The sequence below is a fragment of the Rattus norvegicus genome, chromosome 16, assembly GCF_021556685.1.
Source record: "Rattus norvegicus strain SHRSP/BbbUtx chromosome 16, alternate assembly SHRSP_T2T, whole genome shotgun sequence".
Classification (NCBI taxonomy): Eukaryota; Metazoa; Chordata; class Mammalia; order Rodentia; family Muridae; genus Rattus; species Rattus norvegicus.
In genome coordinates, this window is record NC_141549.1 from 18,017,782 (window position 1) to 18,037,020 (window position 19,239).

General features: G+C 39.8%; 1 pseudogene; it reads left to right on the forward strand.

The window, feature by feature from the left end:
- The first annotated feature begins 11,345 nt into the window (after positions 1 to 11,345).
- Positions 11,346 to 14,426, forward strand: LOC148000422 (homeobox protein Crxos pseudogene; annotated as a pseudogene).
- The last annotated feature ends 4,813 nt before the right edge of the window (positions 14,427 to 19,239 follow it).

The window sequence follows — 19,239 nt, forward strand, 5'->3', positions numbered from 1 at the left end:
AAATTTGCTTGCATTCAAAGGGTTTCTCTCCACTGTGGGTTCACGGTGGCGAAGGCCACTGGAATAAGTGATGGTTTTGCCACATTGCTTACATATATAAAGCTGTTCTCCAGTATGAGTTCTTGTATGTGTCAAGAAAGAACTAGAAGAATGAAAGGCTTTACCACATACTTGACATATATATGGTCCATCTCCTTATGTGTTAGTATGTGCTGTTGAATACCAGCAACGGTCAAAGGAAAATTGTCCTTGAATTTTCAGAGTCATTATCAAGGATCCCGTCTCCTTGCTTTTTTGCTAGAATGTAGATCCAGAAAAATCAATTTGACTTAATACAACACCATAGAAAAATATTAGATTCTGAATTCCAGTCTCCATCTGTACACAGAGATGGGGCTTTCCCACAGTCCTCTGGACCCAAAACCATCCCAGAGAGAGCTGGTCTCCCAGGAGCACTCTCACTCCTAAGATCACAGGCTCACAGGCCCACAGGAGGGAAAAGCTCCAGTCAGAGACAGCAAGACCAACTAACATCAGAGATAAGCAGATGGCGAGAGGCAAGCACAGGAACCTAAACAGAAGAAACCAAGACTACGTGGCATCATCAGAACCCAGTTCTCCCACCACAACAAATACTGGATATCCCAACACACTGGAAAAGCATGATTTGGATTTAAAATCACATCTCGTGGTAATGATAATAGAGGACTTTAAGAAGGACATAAATAACTCCCTTAAAGAAATACAGGGCAGGGGTTGGGGATTTAGCTCAGTGGTAAAGTGCTTGCCTAGGAAGCGCAAGGCCCTGGGTTCGGTCCCCAGCTCCAAAAAAAAAAAAAAAGAACCAAAAAAAAAAAAGAAATACAGGGCAACGGGGCAACACAGGTAAACAAGTGAAGCCTTTAAAAAGGAAACACAAAAATCCTTAAAGGGTTACAGGAAAACACAACTAAACAGGTGAAGAAATTGAACAAAACCACCCAGGATCTTAAAATAGAAATAGAACCAATAAAGGAGTCACAAAAGAAGACAACCCTGGAGATAGAAAACCTAGGAAAGAGATCAGGAGTCACAGACACGAGTATCACTGACGGAATACAATAGATTGAAAAGGGAATTTCAGGGGTTGGGGATTTAGCTCAGTGGTAGAGCACTTACCTAGCAAGTGCAAGGCCCTGGGTTCGGTCCCCAGCTCCGGAAAAAAAAAAAAAGAAAGAAAGAAAAGGGAATCTCAGGGGCAGAAGACACCATAGAAAACATTGACACAATAGTCAAAGAGAATGCGAAAAACAAAAAGCTCCTAACCCAAAACATCCAGGAAATCCAGGACACATTGAGAAGACCGAAATGAAGGATAATAGAATAGGTATAGAAGAGATTGGAGATTCCCAAATTAAAGGACCAGTAAATATCAACAAAATTACAGAAGAAAACTTCCCTAACCTGAAGAAGAAATGCCCATAAACATACAAGAAGCCTACAGAACTCCAAACAGATTGGACCAGAAAAAATTCCTCCTATTACATAATAGTCAAAACACCAAGTGCACAAAACAAAGAAAAAATATTAAAAGCAGTAAGAGAAAAAGGTCAAGTAACATATAAAGGCAGACCTATCAGAATCACACAAGACTTCTCAACAGAAGACTATGAAGGCCAGAAGATCCTGAGCAGATGCCATACAGACCCTAAGAGAACACAAATGCCAGCCCAGGCTAGTGTATCCAGCAAAACTCTCAATTACCATAGATGGAAAAACCAATATGTTCCATGACACAGCCAAATTTACACAGTATGTTTTCACAAATCTAGCCCTACAAAGGATAATAGATGGAAAACTCCAGAACAAGGAGGGAAATTACACCCTAGAAAAAGCAAGAAAGTAATAAACAAGCCCAAAAGAAGAGAGCCACACAAACATAATTCCACCCCAACAACAAAAATAACGGGAAACAACAATCACTGTTCCTTAATATCTCTTAACATCAATGCTCTCAATTCCCCAATACTAACAGACTGGATATCTAAACAGGACCCAGCATTTTGCTGTCTACAGGAAATGCACCTCAGTGACAGAGAGACACTACCTAAGAGCGAAAGTCTGGAAAAAAAAATTCTGAGCAAATGGTCCCAAGAAACAAGATGGAGTAGCCATTCTAATATAGAATAAAATCAACTTACAACCAAAAGTTATCAAAAAAGGTAATGAAAGGACACTTCATATTCATCAAACGAAAAGTATATGAACTCTCAATTCAGAACATCTATGCTTCAAATGAAAGGGCACCCACATTCATAAAAGAAGCTTTACTAAAGCTCAAAGCATATATTGCACCTCACACTATAATAGTAGGAGACCTCAACACCCCACTCTCATCAATGGACAGGTCATGGAAACAGAAACTAAAGAGAGACAGAGTGAAACTAACAAGTTATGAACCAAATGGATGTAACAGATATATACATATAAAACATTTCATCTGAAAACAAAAGAATGTACCTTCTTCTTAGCACCTCATAGTACCTTATCCAAAATTGACCATATAATTGGTCACAAAACAGGCCTCAATAGATTAAAAAAAAAAAGGCTGAAATAATCCCATGCATCCTACCAGATCACCACGAACTAAGGCTGGTCTTCAATAACAATAAAAACAACAAAAAGCCCATATATGTGTGAAACCCACAATGCATTGGGTACAATGATAATTTGGTTAAGGAAAAAATAAAAAAAGAAATTAAAGACTTTTTAGAATTTAATGAAAAGGAAAGCACAGGGACTGGACAGATGGCTCAGTGGTTAAGAGCACTGACTGCTCTTCCAAAGGTCCTGAGTTCAAATCCCAGCAACCACATGGTGGCTCACAGTCATCTGTAATGAGATCCGATGCCCTCTTCTGGTGTCTGAAGACAGCAACAGTGTACTCACATTCATAAAGTAAATAAGTAAGTCTTAAAAAAAAAAAAAGAAAGAAAAAGGAAAGCACAACATACCCAAACTTATGGGATACAATGAAAACAATGCTAAGAGGAAAACTCATAGCTGGATGCCTTTAAAAAGAAACTGGAGAGAGAATACACTAACAGCTTGACAGCACACCTGAAAGCTCTAGAATAAAAAGAAGCAAAGCAAATTCGCCCAAGAAGAGTAGAAGGCAGGAAGTAATCAAACTCAGAGCTGAAATCAACCAAGTAGAAACAAAAAGGACCATACAAAAGAATCAACAAAACCAGGAGCTGGTTCTTTGAGAAAATCAACAAGATAGCTAAACCCTTAGCCAGACTAACCAGAGGGTACAGAGAGTGTATCCAAGTTAACAAAATCAGAAATGAAAAGGGAGATATAACAACAGAAACTGAAAAAATTCAAAAAACTATCAGATCCTACTACAAAAGCTTATATTCAACAAAACTGTAAAATCTGGATGAAATAGACAATTTTCTAGACAAATACCAAGTGCCAAAGTTAAATCAGGATCAGATAAACCATCTAAAGATTCCTATAACCCCTTAAAAAAATAGAAGAAGTCATAAGAAGTCTCCCAACCAAAAAACACCCAGGACCAGAAGGTTTTATTGCAGAATTCTATCAGACCGTCAAAGAAGACCTAATACCAGTACTCTCCAAACTATTCCACAAAAGAGAAACAGAAGGAACACTACCCAATTCATTCTTTGAAGCCACAATTTCTCTTATACCTAAACCACACAAAGACCCAACAAAGAAAGAGAACTTATGACCAATTTCCCTCATGAATATCTATGCAAAAATACTAAATAAAATACTCACAAACTGAATCCAAAAACACATCAAAACAATCATCCATCATAATCAAGTAGGCTTCATCTCAGGGATGCAAAGATGGTTCAATATATGAAAAACCATCAAAGTAATCCACTATATACAAAAATACCACATGATCATCTCATTACATGCTAAGAAAGCATTTTATACTTAAAGTCTTGGAAAGATCAGGAATTTAAGGCCCATACCTAAACATAGTAAGAGCAATATACAGCAAACCAACATCAAGATAAATGGAGAGAAACTTGAAGCAATCCCACTAAAATCAGGGACTAGACAAGGCTTCCCACTCTCTCCCTACCTATTCAATATAGTACTTGAAGTTCTAGCCAGACAAATTAGACAATAAAAAGAGGCCATAGGGATAGAGATTTGAAAGGAAGAAGTCAAAATATCATGATTTGCAGACGATATGATAGTATACTTAAGTGACCCCAAAAATTCCACCAGAGAATTCCTAAACTGGATAAACAACTTCAGCAAAGTGGCTGGGTATAAAATTAACTCAAACAAATCAGTAGCCTTACTCTACTCAAAGGATATACAGGCTGAGAAAGAAATGAGGGAAATGACACCCTTTACAATAGCCACAAATAATATAAAATACCTTGGTGTGTCTCTAACCAAGCAAGTGAAAGATCTGTATGACAAGAACTTCAAATCTTTGAAGAAAGAAATTGAAGAAGATCTCAGAAGATGCAAAGATCTCCCAGGTTTGTGAATTGGCAGAATTAATATAGTAAAAATAGCCATCTTACGGAGAGCAATCTACAGATTCAATGCAATCCCCATCAAAACTCCAACTCAATTCTTCATAGTTAGAAAGAGTAATTTGCAGATTCATTTGGAAAAGCAAAATACCCCAGGATAGCAAAAACTATTCTTAACAATAAAAGAATTTCTGGGGGAATAGCCATCTCTGACCTCAAGCTGTATTACAGAGCAATTGTGACAAAAACTATATGGTATTGGTACAGAAACAGGTAGGTAGATCAATGGAATAGAATTGAAGACCCAAAAATGAACACACATACCTATGGTCACTTGATCTTTGACAAAGGAGCTAAAACTATCCAATGGGAAAAAGACAGTATTTTAAACAAATGGTGTTGTTTCAACTAGCGGTCAGCATGTAGAAGAATGAAAATTGACCCATTCTTATTACCCTGTACAAAGCTTAAGTCCAAATGGATCAAAGACCTCCACATAAACCCAGATACACGCAAACTAATAGAAGAAAAAGTGGGGAAGAGTCTCAAGCACATGGGCACTGGGGAAATTTTCCTGAACAGAGCACCAATGACTTATGGTCTAAAATAAGAATTGGCAAATGGGACCTCATAAAATTGCAAAGCTTCTATAAGGCAAAGGATACTGTCAGCAGGACAAAATGACAACCAACATATTGGGAAAAGATCTTTACCAGTCCTACATCTGATAGAGGACAAATATCTAATATATACAAAGAACTCAAGAAGTTAGACTCCAGAGAATCAAATAATCCTATTAGAAAAAGGGGTACAGAGATAAACAAAGAATTTTCAACTGAGGAATACTGAATGACAGAGAAGCACTTAAAGAAATGTTCAGCATCCTAAATCATCAGGGAAATCAAATCAAAACAACCCTGAGATTCCACCTCACACCAGTCAGAATGGCTAAGTTCAAAAACTCAGGTGACAGCAGATGCTGGCGAGGATGTAGAGAAAGAGTAATACTCCTCCTTTGTTGTTGGGATTGTAAGCTGGTACAACCACTCTGGAAATCAGTCTGGCAGTTCCTCAGAAAATTGGACATAGTACTTACTACCTGAGGACCCAGCTATACCAGTCCTGGGCTATACCCAAAGTTGCTCCAACATACAACAAAGACACATGCTCCACTATATCCATAGAAGTCTTATTTATAATAGCCAGAGGAATGCATACAGAAAACATTGTACATTTACACAATGGAGTACTTTTCAGTTTACTGAAAACAATGACTTCATGAAATTCTTAGGCAAATGGATGGAACTAGAAAATATCATCCTGAGTGAGGTAGCCCAATCACACAAGAACACATAAGGTATGCACTCACTGATAAGTGGATATTAGCCCCAAAGCTTGGAATACCCCAGATACAATTCACAGACCACATGAAGCTCAAGAAGGAAGAGGAAAGTGTGGATGTTTTAGTCCTTCTTAGAAGGGGGAACAAAAATACTCACAGGAGGAAACATGGAGACAAAGTGTGGAGCAGAGAGTAAAGGAAAGGCCATCCAGAGAGTGCCCCACCTGGGGATCTATCCCATATACAGCCACCAAATCCAGTCATTATCGGGGATGCCAAGAAGTGCATGCTGACAGGAGCCTGATATGGATGTCTCCTGAGAGGCTCAGCCAGAACATGACAAATACAGAGGGGGGATGTCAAGGTTCAATGCCCCAGTGTAGAGGAATGCCAGGGAGGGGAGTTTGGAGGGAATGGGTAGTTGGGGGAGCACCTCAAGAAGCACGGGGAGGTAGCGAGTTTCTGGATGGGAAACCAGAAAAGGGGAAAACATTAGTAATGTAAATTTAAAAAAATCCAATAAAAGAAAAAAAAGTAAAAAAATGTGAAAAAAACACTAAAAAAGAAAAATATTAGATTCTTTTTTTTTTCTTTTTTTTTTCGGAGCTGAGGACCGAATCCAGGGCCTTGCACTTGCTAGGCAAGTCCTCTACCACTGAGCTAAATCCCCAACCCCAAAAGATTAGATTCTAAGTAGGTTTCTGGTATAACATGATTATTACTGATTTATTCATCAAAATTCTGTTATTGTACAAATCTTGAAGCATCATTGATAAGCAAAACAGTGTTTTCTCATGGAATACACAAGGCAGTGATCTTATCCTTACCTGTGACAACCAGGTTCCTGCAGGTTTCCTGCATCACATGTCTGTGCAGCCTTTTTTGGGGAAAATTCAGCAAAGCCCACTCCTCGATGGTGAAGTTCATAGCCACATCCTTAAAAGATACAGAGTCCTAAAGAATAGCCCAGTATTTTCAGGAGGAAGGGTGAGGCTCAGAGTTGGAGAGCTAGACTCAAAGCATATGATGTTCACAGAATGCTGCATTGATTAAAGGTTTGATCCAGGTAATGTTCATCAGAGTTCTAAATAATATTCCTTAGCATTTTAATTCTAATGCCAGACTGCACCTTCACTATAAAGCAAAAGCAGATGCCGGTTAACACTGTCAGGCCATCCCAGTAAAGTCTGTACTGGCTCTGTTGCGCCTGTCATAAAAACAATTCTACTAGTCTGGGCATAGCGATCCCTGCTTTTAATCCCAGCACTAAGGAGGCAGAGGCAGGCAGATCTCCTTTAAGGTCAGTCTTACATAGTAAGTTCCTGGCCAGATAGGGATACATAGTGAGGCTGTCTTTAAAAAATAAAACAAAATGAGGGGTTGGGGACTTAGCTCAGCGGTAGAGCGCTTGCCTAGCAAGCGCAAGGCCCTGGGTTCGGTCCCCAGCTCCGAAAAAAAGAAAAAAGAAAAAAATAAATAAATAAAACAAAACGAACCAACCCTTACTAGTCAGTATCCATAACAGAGTTAGCACCAGCTATTTGGAGACTAATCTTAAAAATGCCTAAGAATGGGGCTTGGAAAAGTGCTTGACTCTCAATCAAGAGATCCTGAGTTATACATCCTTCCCACCCCCGCTCCACTAACCCATATAATATTGCTGGGCATGGTGGCACACGCTTATAATACCAGTACCAGGGAGGTAGAGACAGGTGGGTTCTTGGTGCACAGTTGTCAGCCAATCTAGGACAATTGGTAAGCTTCAGGCAAAAAGCCTGATGGACAGAACTCCCAAGGGATGGCACCCAAGGTGTCATTCTGACTTCCACATGCATGCACACATATGTACGAACGTGCAATTGTATGTGTGTGAACATATGCAACCATGTTCGTGAATTAAACAAAACCAACTGCCTCTGGGGTCTGGAACCTGGAAATTCAATGGATTTCACCAGCATACTTGTGGAGAGGGGCTCCATGTTCTAGTTTAGGATAGCAATACACTGTTTAACTCCCATTGTCTCTCTAGATATCTGCAAGCTTCTGATGTGCTTATCAGAAGGATCAGAATGAAAATATGATCTAGAATATTAGTCTCCAATAACCTGGTCTGACAGATAATATGGAACAAAGACTTCATATCCCAACTTCTTCTTGGAAAACAGTGCACATCCTTTTGACTGCTCGTAGGAAACTTGGGAAAGCTTGTACTTGGTATCTTGTAGACAATCTTAAATATTTTCAAAGACCTATGAAGGATAACCTACTATGATAATGCAAAAAGATTTCATTTTTCCCTCAAAAATGCTAAGGGGAATATAAACGAGGGGATGGCATTGTCAGAGGGGTCAGAGATACTGAGGTAATACAATTATTCCTTAATATATCTTTATCCAGTTGACTATTAACCCAAAAGATCTCTACATATAAATAAAGAGGCTATTCCATAGAGAATGGCTCACATAAGTATAAATAAGCTGAACATTCTTCACACAAAGAGTGAGTACTGGGCAAAAAGGTTTAAACAAAACAACAGTGTGTAGCTTCATTACTCCAATATCACAAATGGATCACCCAGAAATAGATGGATGGATAGATAGATGGATGGATGGATGGATAGATAGACAGATAGATAGATAGATAGATAGATAGATAGATAGATAGGATAGATAAATGATAGATAGAATAGATGGATGGATAGATAGATGATAGATAGATAGATAGATAGATAGATAGATAGATAGATAGATAGATAGATAGATAGATAGAGCAACTGCAATCTTCAGAGTTAAGCTGCACCATAGATCAAATGCACCTATCAGACAAGTGCAGAACACACTCTCCTCAGCACCCAATGAAAGCTTCTTCAAAATACTTCACCTATCAGGTGATAAGGCATTAGCAAAGCAAAAAACACACAAAAAAGTCAACTAACCAAACAAACACCCCCCAACCACCCCCCCAAAAAAGCTGAAATGCTTTCTTGCATTGTACAAGATCAAATATAGTCAACTTGCAATATTTAATTTGGAAAAAAATATTAAGAAATCCAAGTCCAGGAAGACAGTTTAGTTGGTAACCTGCTTGCCATTTAAACATAAAGAACTAATTTCTGATCCCTGGTACTCACATAAACAGTTGGTCATGGTACATGGTACACCAGTGCTAGGTACTTATAAGACTGGTACTGTGAAACCATTAGAGGAAAACAAAAATGAAGCCAAGCTACTTTGTAGAATGAATATATGATAATAAAAATAAATGAAAGGAACTCTTTACTTGGAAACATGCTCACATGTTTCCTTTCCCATGAATAGAAATCAAATTACATACTGAAATGGAAAAGATAAAATTCGAGCACTTTGACAAGTCATAGTCAAGTATGTGTAAAGTTTCCTTATGATATATGCAGATTAGTAAGTACAGTGCCATGCTGACAAAATCAAGAATTAAAAATCGCATAACTGACCTCAGATGCAAGACAGTCTTTGCTAATATTAAACACCATGTCATGACAAAAGTTCAGAATCTAGTAGGCACAGGAGAATCATACAGTAACATAGTAAAGGCTTGTGTGACAGACACATACTAGTAATAACATTCTAAATGTGGGTGGGGGACTGAATGCATTGTCTCAAAGACCAAAAAAAAAAAAAAAACCAACTAGGTGACTACTCATGACACTTCTTGAATATAGTATTAAACTATTAGCCGGGGAAATTATGCAGGCATAGGCAATGACAGTTATATGAATCAGAAAGGAGGAAGTCAGACCAACCTTGTTTCATACATAAAGAAGAAAACCCAAAACTGTTACTATCATGTAAACCAGGAATCCCAGTGTGTGGGAGGCTAAGACATCAAGAATAAGAGTTCCCAGTCAGCCAGGGGTACATAGTTACACTTTCTGTGTAAAAAGTAACACATATCCGTGAAGAACAAGGGCGGTCCAAAAGATTATACCAAGAAGGCTTCTAGATATCATAAAGTATTTAGCAAGGGTACAAACTCAACACGAAATGCCAGTACATCTCCAAGTCACTGATGACAGAAAAATGTTCTACAAAGGCAGTTTTAGGTTACCAAAGAAAGAAAGAAAGAGAAAGAGAGGGTTTGGAGTTTGCTGGGCAGAGAGGTGGGGCAGGTTGGGGAGGAGTTGGGGAGAAGAAAAGTGTAATCAGAATATACTGTGTGAAATTGTTTTCACTAAAAAAGAAAAAGTAAGAAAGAAGTTAAACAAGACACTAGAAGAAAAAAAGACTACCATAATCATGGATTAGAAGAATCAATGTCGCTAAAACAATTCAAAGTCATAATTCAGATTCAATAAAATTCCCATTGAAGTATCACATTTTACACACAATTAGAAACAATTCTTAAAATTGCTAAGAAAGCTCAAGAGACCCAGGGGAGCCCAAGATATCCTCAGCAAAAAAGAGCACTGCGTGTTTCATTCTACCTGATTTCAAAACACACTGCAGGTCTATAATGAACAGAACAGAACAGAACGAAGCAACCCCGACGGAGTCGTGTTATAAATATAAACGTACAGTCCGACGATGGAAAGGAAAAAATAAATATAAACCCACCTGATTCTTAGCAAAAGTGCCAAAAATATAACCAGAGAAAGAACAGAATAACCAATAAATTATGGTGTTAATCCTGGATCTCTACATGGAGATGTTGGAAACTAGAGTCTGACCCTAGAGAAAAACCAACTCTCAAGTTGTTCACTGTTGCCTGAAAACGATTGGCTGATCAGAAAAGACAAACACTCCTAAGCTCTATTAAGCCGGTACCTCAATACTGTTACCTCTCCAAGAAAGCCCTTCTCTTCTAGCTACCGCTTAACGTGTTTCACACTTTTTATCCCGGGCCTTCTGTAATAATCTTTTCACATAAAGTCATACCTCAACATTAAACAAGTTGAATCCTACAAACCTTCCAACTGCCTCACACATGGCCATACTCCTTGCACTCTTACGTTTCTCACAGGGGAGATTGGTGGATCGCGCCCCCCCCCCCCCCCCCCCGGTCCAGTGAATTTGGCAATGTGGGAGAGGAGGCTCCCTGGGAACTGAGGGATTTCAACTGTTAATCAACAGCACAACAACAAAAGCATTTTGGATGGAGAACAAAAGGATTTCAGAAGCTGCTTCCCAGGAACTGGAAAAGAGGAAAACCAGGTTCTACTAGGCAAAACAAAGCTACCCTGCATCCCCCGCCCCACCCCCACCCCCGGGGTTCCTGCCCAGTCTGGGGCTTCAGACCCTCGGCCACCGACCAGTCCACGCGCAGCTGCAGTCTTCGCCGCGGTTCCCGGGACTGAGGGACCCGCCTGCGCGCTCCGCATCCCCGATGCTCACCTTGGCTGAGCTCCGGACCTCAAGCAGCTCAACGTGGTTCCAAGGTGGAGCAGCCCTACAGCCTCCTGAGGTCCAACGACCCCAAACTCCCTCAGTGGACAGACAGGACAGAGAGCAACGACGATGGTGTTGCCAGAAAGAAAGATGCCGGTGAGGAACTTCCGCTCCGTTCTCCTGACCTTCTGCGACCTGACTCTGATACTGGGTTTGACAGTCATGAGAAAATCGAAGCTGAACAGTTTGGGACTCCATTAACTGACAGAACCGAGTCACAACCTTGGTAGCACCAGAAAGAAAGATGGCTGTGAAGCTCTTCCACTTTGCTTGACCCCGGTCTTGATTGGACACTCATAGCTATTTTGGGGAGGTGGGGTGCGGTTGGTCAGTGTCACACTGCAGGGTAGAACAATCCTGCACTTCCTGAGCTGACCATACAGTTTAGCGATTGCTGCGCCAGAAAGAAAAATGAGGAACATTCCACGGTGCTCTTGACCCATACATAGAGACCTTCGTGACACTATAAAAAAATCCCTACCTAACTAGCTGGAACCAAAACAAGCACTCCAGACTTAGCCACTCCCAGTACTGTCTAGTTATAGATAGATAGATAGATAGATAGATAGATAGATAGATAGATAGATAGACAGACAGACAGATGGATAGATAGATGATAGATGGATGGATAGATAGATGGATAGATGATAGATAGATGGATGGATGATGGATGGATGGATGGATAGATAGATAGATAGATAGATAGATAGATAGATAGATAGATAGATAGATAGTTGGATGGATGGATGGATAGATGGATGGATGGATCGATGGATCGATCGATCGATCGATTGATAGATAGATAGATGAATTCCAAGTTTTCTTTTCCCAGTTCCTAGCTCCCAAAAAACAATGACTGAGACTATTTAGTTTTGTATTGCTTTAATTAATTCTTTTATTTATTTACATTTCTTTTTTTAAATATTTATTTATTTATCATATATAAGTACACTGTAGCTGTTTTCAAACACACCAGAAGAGGGCATCAGATCTCATTACAGATGGTTGTGAGCCACCATGTGGTTGCTGGGATTTGAACTCAGGACCTCTGGAAGAGCAGTCGGTGCTCTTAACCACTGAGCCATCTCTCCAGCCCTTATTTATATTTCAAATGTCTCACTTCCCGGTCCCCCTCCATGAAGCCCCCCACCTCATCCTCTCTCCCCTTCATATCTAAGAGTGTGATCCCCCACCCACACACCCACCCCTGCCTCAGCCCTCTAGCATCCCCCTTCTCTGGGGCATCACATCTCCACAGGACCAAGCCCATCTCCTCCCACTGAGGCCAGACAAGGCCTCTGTTACATATTTGGGGACGGGGAGTGGAGGGGGAATGGACCAGTCCATGTACGCTCTTTGGTTGGTGGCTTAGTGCCTGGGCGCTCTGAGGGGTCCAGTTAGTTGATACTGTTGTTTTTCCTATGGGGTTGCAACCCCCTTCAGCTCCCTCAGTCCTCCCCCTAACTCTTCCTTGGGGTCCCTGGGCTCAGTCCAAAGATTGGCAGTAAATATCTGCATCTGTCTCAGTCAGCTGCTAGTATAGCCTCTCAGAGGACAGCCATGCTAGGCTCCTGTCTGCAAGCACACTTCCCCTGGCTTGCTTAACTTGCTTTCTTACAGAAAGAACCCAGGACTACCAGATCAGGGACAGCACCACCCACAAGGGGCTGGGTCCTCTGCCTTTGATCACTAATAGAGCTGGATCTCGTGGAGGCATTTTCCCAAGGGAGGCTCCTTTCTCTGTGATAACTCCAGCTTTTGTCAAGTTGACACAAAACCAGCCAGTATAGGAGCAAAGATTACCTGATATTAAAGTCAGACATAGATACAACAGTAAAACTGTAGACCAGCTTCCCAGATAAACACAGATGAAAATCTTTAACAAAACCCTTGGGACCAAATTCAACAGTACATTAAATAGATCATGAGTGACCAAATTAATTTGATATTTAGTTCTATAACAGAAGGATGTTTCAGCATACAGAATTCAATAAGTGTTAAAAAAGCATATAAACAGAATCAAGGGCAAAAGAACAAACTCATTAAGTACAGAAAAATCCTTTGAATAACTCAACATCTATTTATGAGAAAAGTCCAGAGGAAATGTGACACATGCAGAAGCAGATGGACCTTTGTGAGTTCCAGGCCAGACAGGGTTCAGAGTGAGACTGGGTCTCAAAAAAACCCCAAAAGTTCCAAGGAAACAATGACTAGAAAGATCAGACATTGTCATAAAGAAGCTTACATAAGAAAAACCTACAGAATCCTGCCCGGAGAGAGCTGGTCTCCCAGGAGTGCTGGCACACCTAAGATCACAGCAGTCTGCACCCCAACCTTGCCTGGAAGGAGCTTGACTCGCAGGAGTGCTGACACACAAAAGACTACAGGATCACAGGAGGGACAAGCTCCAGTCAGAGACAGCAAGAGGAGCTAACACCAGAGATAAACAGATGGTGAGAAACATGCACAAGAACATAAGCAACAGAAACCAAGGCTACTCGGCATCGTCAGAATCCAGTTCTCCCACCACAGCAAGCCCTGGATACCCCAACACACCTGAAAAGCGAGATTCTGATTTAAAATCACATCTCATGATGATGATAGAGGACTTTAAGAAGGACATAAATAACTCCCTTAACGAAATACAGGAAAGATGCCTTCACTCACACCTGAAGTGAGCAACAGATGAGCTGGAAGCATTTCCAAATTCTTTGACCTCCTATAGCCTGGGTCCCCATGACCAGAAGTACAGTTGGGAGCAGCTTTGGGAGCTGGAACCACACTTCAAGACTGAACCATACCCAGACCTCAAGGATTGAAAGGTCGTGACCAACAGATTCAAACTGAAGGAGGAACAAGTTAAGGCTTGGTTAATCCAGTGATCCTTGGAGCAGGAGATGCGCCCTTCCTCAGCCAGGCTTCAGCAGTCTGCCCCAGATGATACCTCGTCTGCTACCCACAAAGCCCTCTGCTGCCAGCCACCAAGCTGAAAGCACAAGCTCATTCCCTTCAATCCCCCTGAGTCCTCAGCCAGCTGTAAGCATAGTTGCTGGTCCTCCTTCCCCATGGAGCCACTTCAACATGTAGCACAAAAATCTTCCTCACAACACCCCTCCTTCCCAGACTCTTGACTGCACCAAACTCACCAAATGGTGGATGCATCCCAGAAACCTCAGGGTCAATGTTTGAATACCTGGGTGCCCTGACAGATGGTATTCATTTCTGACAGCATTGGACAGAAATGGTATGCCGGATGCTGGGTCTCCAACTGGGGCTCCTTTAGAACCTGCAGGGCCACACCCCACAGAGGTCCATCTCTGACTGAAGCCTATGGTTCCAATTCTCTTAACGGCCTTCTCTTAAAGGTGGTATACTTCAGTCTAGCTATTAACTCAGTATGTAGCACAGTATGACACTGACTTCTTGCCTCCTTTTCCCATGGTATGGTTACAGACTAATATATACTGCCAGAACCACCATTTTCCACAAGATTAACTAGTTAATATGGCTAGCTTTTTTTTTCCTCTGTGACCTTGACCATTCATTTTGTGTCAATAAGTATTTTTGTGTGTGTGTGTGTGTGTGTGTGTGTGTGTGTGTATTTTATTGGGCCTTCTGAGGCACCTGCTTGAGGATTCAGATCTGGGAGTGTCTCATTGATAAAATTGTTGATGAATAAAATTTATTTAAAAAAAAGAAATTCAGGAAAACACAACCAAACAGGTGAAGGAATTGAACAAAACCATCCAGGATCTAAAAATGGAATTAGAAACAATAAAGAAATCACAGAGGGAGACAACCCTAGAGATAGAAAACCTAGGAAAGAGATCAGGAGTCATAGATGTAAGCATCACCAACAGAACACAAGAGATAGAAGAGGGAGTTTCAGGTGCAGAAGATACCATAGAAAATATTGATACAATAGTCAAAGAAAATGCAAAATGCAGAAAGCTCCTAACCCAAAACATCCAGGAAATCTAGGACACATTGAGAAGACCAAACCTAAGGAAAATAGGCATAGAAGAGAGCTAAGATTCCCAACACAAAGGGCCAGTAAACATCTTCAACAAAATTATAGAAGAAAATTCCCTAACCTGAAGAAAGAGAGGACCATAAACATACAAGAAGCCTAAAGAACCCCAAATAGATTGGACCAGAAAAGAAATTCCTCCCATCACATAATAATCAAAATAATAAAAGCACAAAACAAAGAATATTAAAAGCACTAAGGGGAAAAGGTTAAGGAGCATGTAATGCAGGCCTATCAGAATTACACCAGACTTCTCAACAGAGACTCTAAAAGCCAGAATATGATGACTAGATGGCATATAGATCCTGAGAGAATACAAATGCCAGCCCAGGCTACTTTATCCAGCAAAAACTCTCAATTACCATAGAGAATGAAACCAAGATATTTCATGACAAAACTAAATTTACACAATATCTTTCCACAAATCCAGTCCTACAAAAATAATACATAGAAAACTCCAACACAAGGAATGAAACTATACCCAAGAAAAAGCAAAAAATTAATCTTCTTTCAACAAACCCAAAAGAAGATAGCTAAACAAACATAATTCCACCTCTAACAATAAAAATAACAGGAAGCACCCATCACTGGTCCTTAATATCTCTTAACATCAATGAACTAAATAAAAAGACATAGACTAACAGATTGGATACGTAAACAGGGTGCATCATTTTGCTGCATACAGGAAACACACCTCAGTGACAAAAACAGACGCTACATTAGAGTGAAAGGCTGAAAATTCCCCAAATGCTAGGGCAACCATGTTTATAAAAGAAATTTTGCTAAAGCTCAAAACACACATTGAACCTCACACAATAATATTGGGAGACTTTAACATCCCACTCTCACCAATGGACAGATCATGGAAACAGAAACTAAGCAGAGACACAGTGAAACTAACAGAAGTTATGAACCAAATGGATATAACAGATATCTATAGAACATTTTACCCTAAGTCAAAAGAATACATCTTCTTCTCAGCACCTCATAGTACCTTCTCCAAAACTGACCATATAATCGGTCACAAAACAAGCCTCAACAGATACAAAAGGATTGAAATAAGCTTATGCATTCTATCAGATCACCATGGACTAAGGCTAGTCTTCAATAACAACAACAATCAAACAAAACAAAACAAAGCAAAAAACTAGAAAGTCCAAATACATGTGGAAGCTGAACAACTCTCTACCCAATAACTTGGTCAGGGAAGAAATAAAAAAAGAAATGACTTTTTAGAATTTAAAAAAATGAAGGCACAACATACCCAAACTTATGGGACACAATGAAAGCAGAGCTAAGGGGAAAACTCAAAGCTCTGAGTGCCTCAATAAAGAACTTGGAGAGAGCATACACTAGTAGCTTAACAACACATCTGAAAGCTCTATAACATAAGAAGCCTATATACCCATCAGGAGTAGAAGGCTCAGGGTTGAAATCAATCAAGTAGAAACAAAAAGAACTATATAAAGAATCAACAAAACCAGGAACTTGTTCTTTGAGAAGATCAACAAGATAGATAGAGTAATCAAAATGCACAGAAACAGTGTCCAAATTAACAAAGTCAGAAGTGAAAGGGGAGACATAACAACAGAATCTAAGGAAATTCAAAAAATAATCAGATCCTACTACAATAGTTTATACTCAACAGAACTGGAAAATCTGGATGAAGTGGATAATTTTGTAGACAGATACAAGGTACCAAAGTGAAATCAGGATCAGATAAACCATCTAAACAGTCCCATAACCCCTAAAAAAAGAAATAAAAGCAGTCATTAAAAACCTCCCCGTCGGGGCTGGGGATTTAGCTCAGTGGTAGAGCGCTTACCTAGGAAGCGCAAGGCCCTGGGTTCGGTCCCCAGCTCCGAAAAAAAGAACCAAAAAAAAAAAAAAAACCCTCCCCGTCAAACAAAACAAAACAAACAAACAAACAAAAAACCACTACCAGATGGTTTTAGTGCAAAATTCTATCAGACCTTCAAAGACCTAATACCAATACTCTTCAAACTATTCCATAAAATAGGAACAGAAGGAACACTACTCAATTTGTTATTCAAAGTCACAGTTATGCTAATAAAACCACACAAAGACCCTACAAAGAGAAGTTCAAACCAATTTCCCTTATAAATATTGATGAAAACATTCTCAATAAAATTACTGAATCCAAGAACACATCAAAACGATCATCCATCATGATCAAGTAGGCTTCATCCCAGGGATGCAGGGATGGTTCAATATATGAAAATTATCAACGTAATCCACTATATAAACACACTCAAAGAAAATAACCACATGATCATCTCATTAGATGCTGAAAAAGCATTTGACAAAATAGAACACCTCTTTAGGTTAAGAATCTTGGAAAGATCAGAAATTCAAGGCCCATACCTAAATATAGTAAAAGCAATATACCACAAATTAATAGCCATCATCAAACTAAATGGAGAGAAAGTTGAAGCAATCCCACTAAAATCAGGGCCTAGACAAGGCTGCCTACTCTCTCTCCCTACCTATTCAATATAGTACTGGAAGTCCTAGCCAGAGCAATTAGACAACAAATGGAGGTCAAAGGAATAGAAATTAGAAAGGAATAAGTCAAGATATCGCTATTAACAGATAATGTGATAGTATATGTAAGTGACCCCAAATATTCTACCAGTGAATTCCTTCAGCCAGTTCACTAGATATAAAATTAACTCAAACAAATCAGTAGCCTTCCTCTACTCAAAGGATCAAGGGACTGAGAAAGAAATTAGGAAAACAACACCCTTCACAATAACTACAAATAATATAAAATACCTTGGTGTGACTCTAACCAAACAAGTGAAAGATCTGCATGACAAGAACTTCAAGTCTCTGAAGAAAGAGAAGACCACAAAAGATGGAAAGATCTCTCATGCTCATGGATCAGCAGGATTAACATAGTAAAAATGGCTATCTTGCCGAAAGTAATCTATAGATTCAATGCAATCCCCATCAAAATTCCAATTCAGTTCTCCAGAGAAATAGCAGGAGCAATTCTCAAATTCATTTGGAACAACAAAAGCCCAAGATAGCAAAAACTATTCTCAACAATAAGAGAACTTCTGCGGGAATCACCATCCCTGACCTCAATATCCCTGACCTGCTGTATTGAGGTCTTGTATTACAGAGCAATCAAGATAAAAACCACATGGTATTGGTACAGAGACAGGCATGACCAGAAATGAAGACAGACACCTATGGTCACTTGATCTTTTACAAAGAAGCTGAAATCATCCAATGGGAAAATGACAGCATATTCAACAAATGGTGCTTGTCTAAGTGGCAGTAGGCATGTAGAAGAATGCAAATTGACCCATTCTTATCTTCTTGTACAAAGCTCAAGTTCAAGTGGATCAAAGACCTTCACATAAAACCAGATAGACTGAAACTAATAGAAGAGAAAGTGAAAAAGAGCCTCGAACACATTGGCACAGGGGAAAATTTCCTGCACAAACAGCAATAGCCTAGGCTCTTGGATCAACTTTAGACAAATGGGATCTCATAAAATTGCAATGCTTCTGTAAGGCAAAGGACACTGTCATTAGGACAAAATGGAAACCTACAGATTGGGAAAAGATCTTTACCAATTCTACATCCAATAGACAGTTAATATCTAATATATACAAAGAACTCAAGAAGTTTGACTCCAGAGAACCAAAATAACCCTATAATAATGGAGTACAAAGCTAAACAAAGAATTCTCAACTGAGGATTCTTGAATGGCCGAGAAGCACCTAAAGAAATGTTCAATATTCTTAGTCATCAAAGAAATGTAAATCAAAACAACCCTGAGATTCCACCTCACACCAGTCAGAATGGCTAAGATCAAAAACTCAGGGGCTGGGGAGATGGCTCAGCGGTTAAGAGCACTGACTGCTCTTCCAGAGGTCCTGAGTTCAAATCCCAGCAACC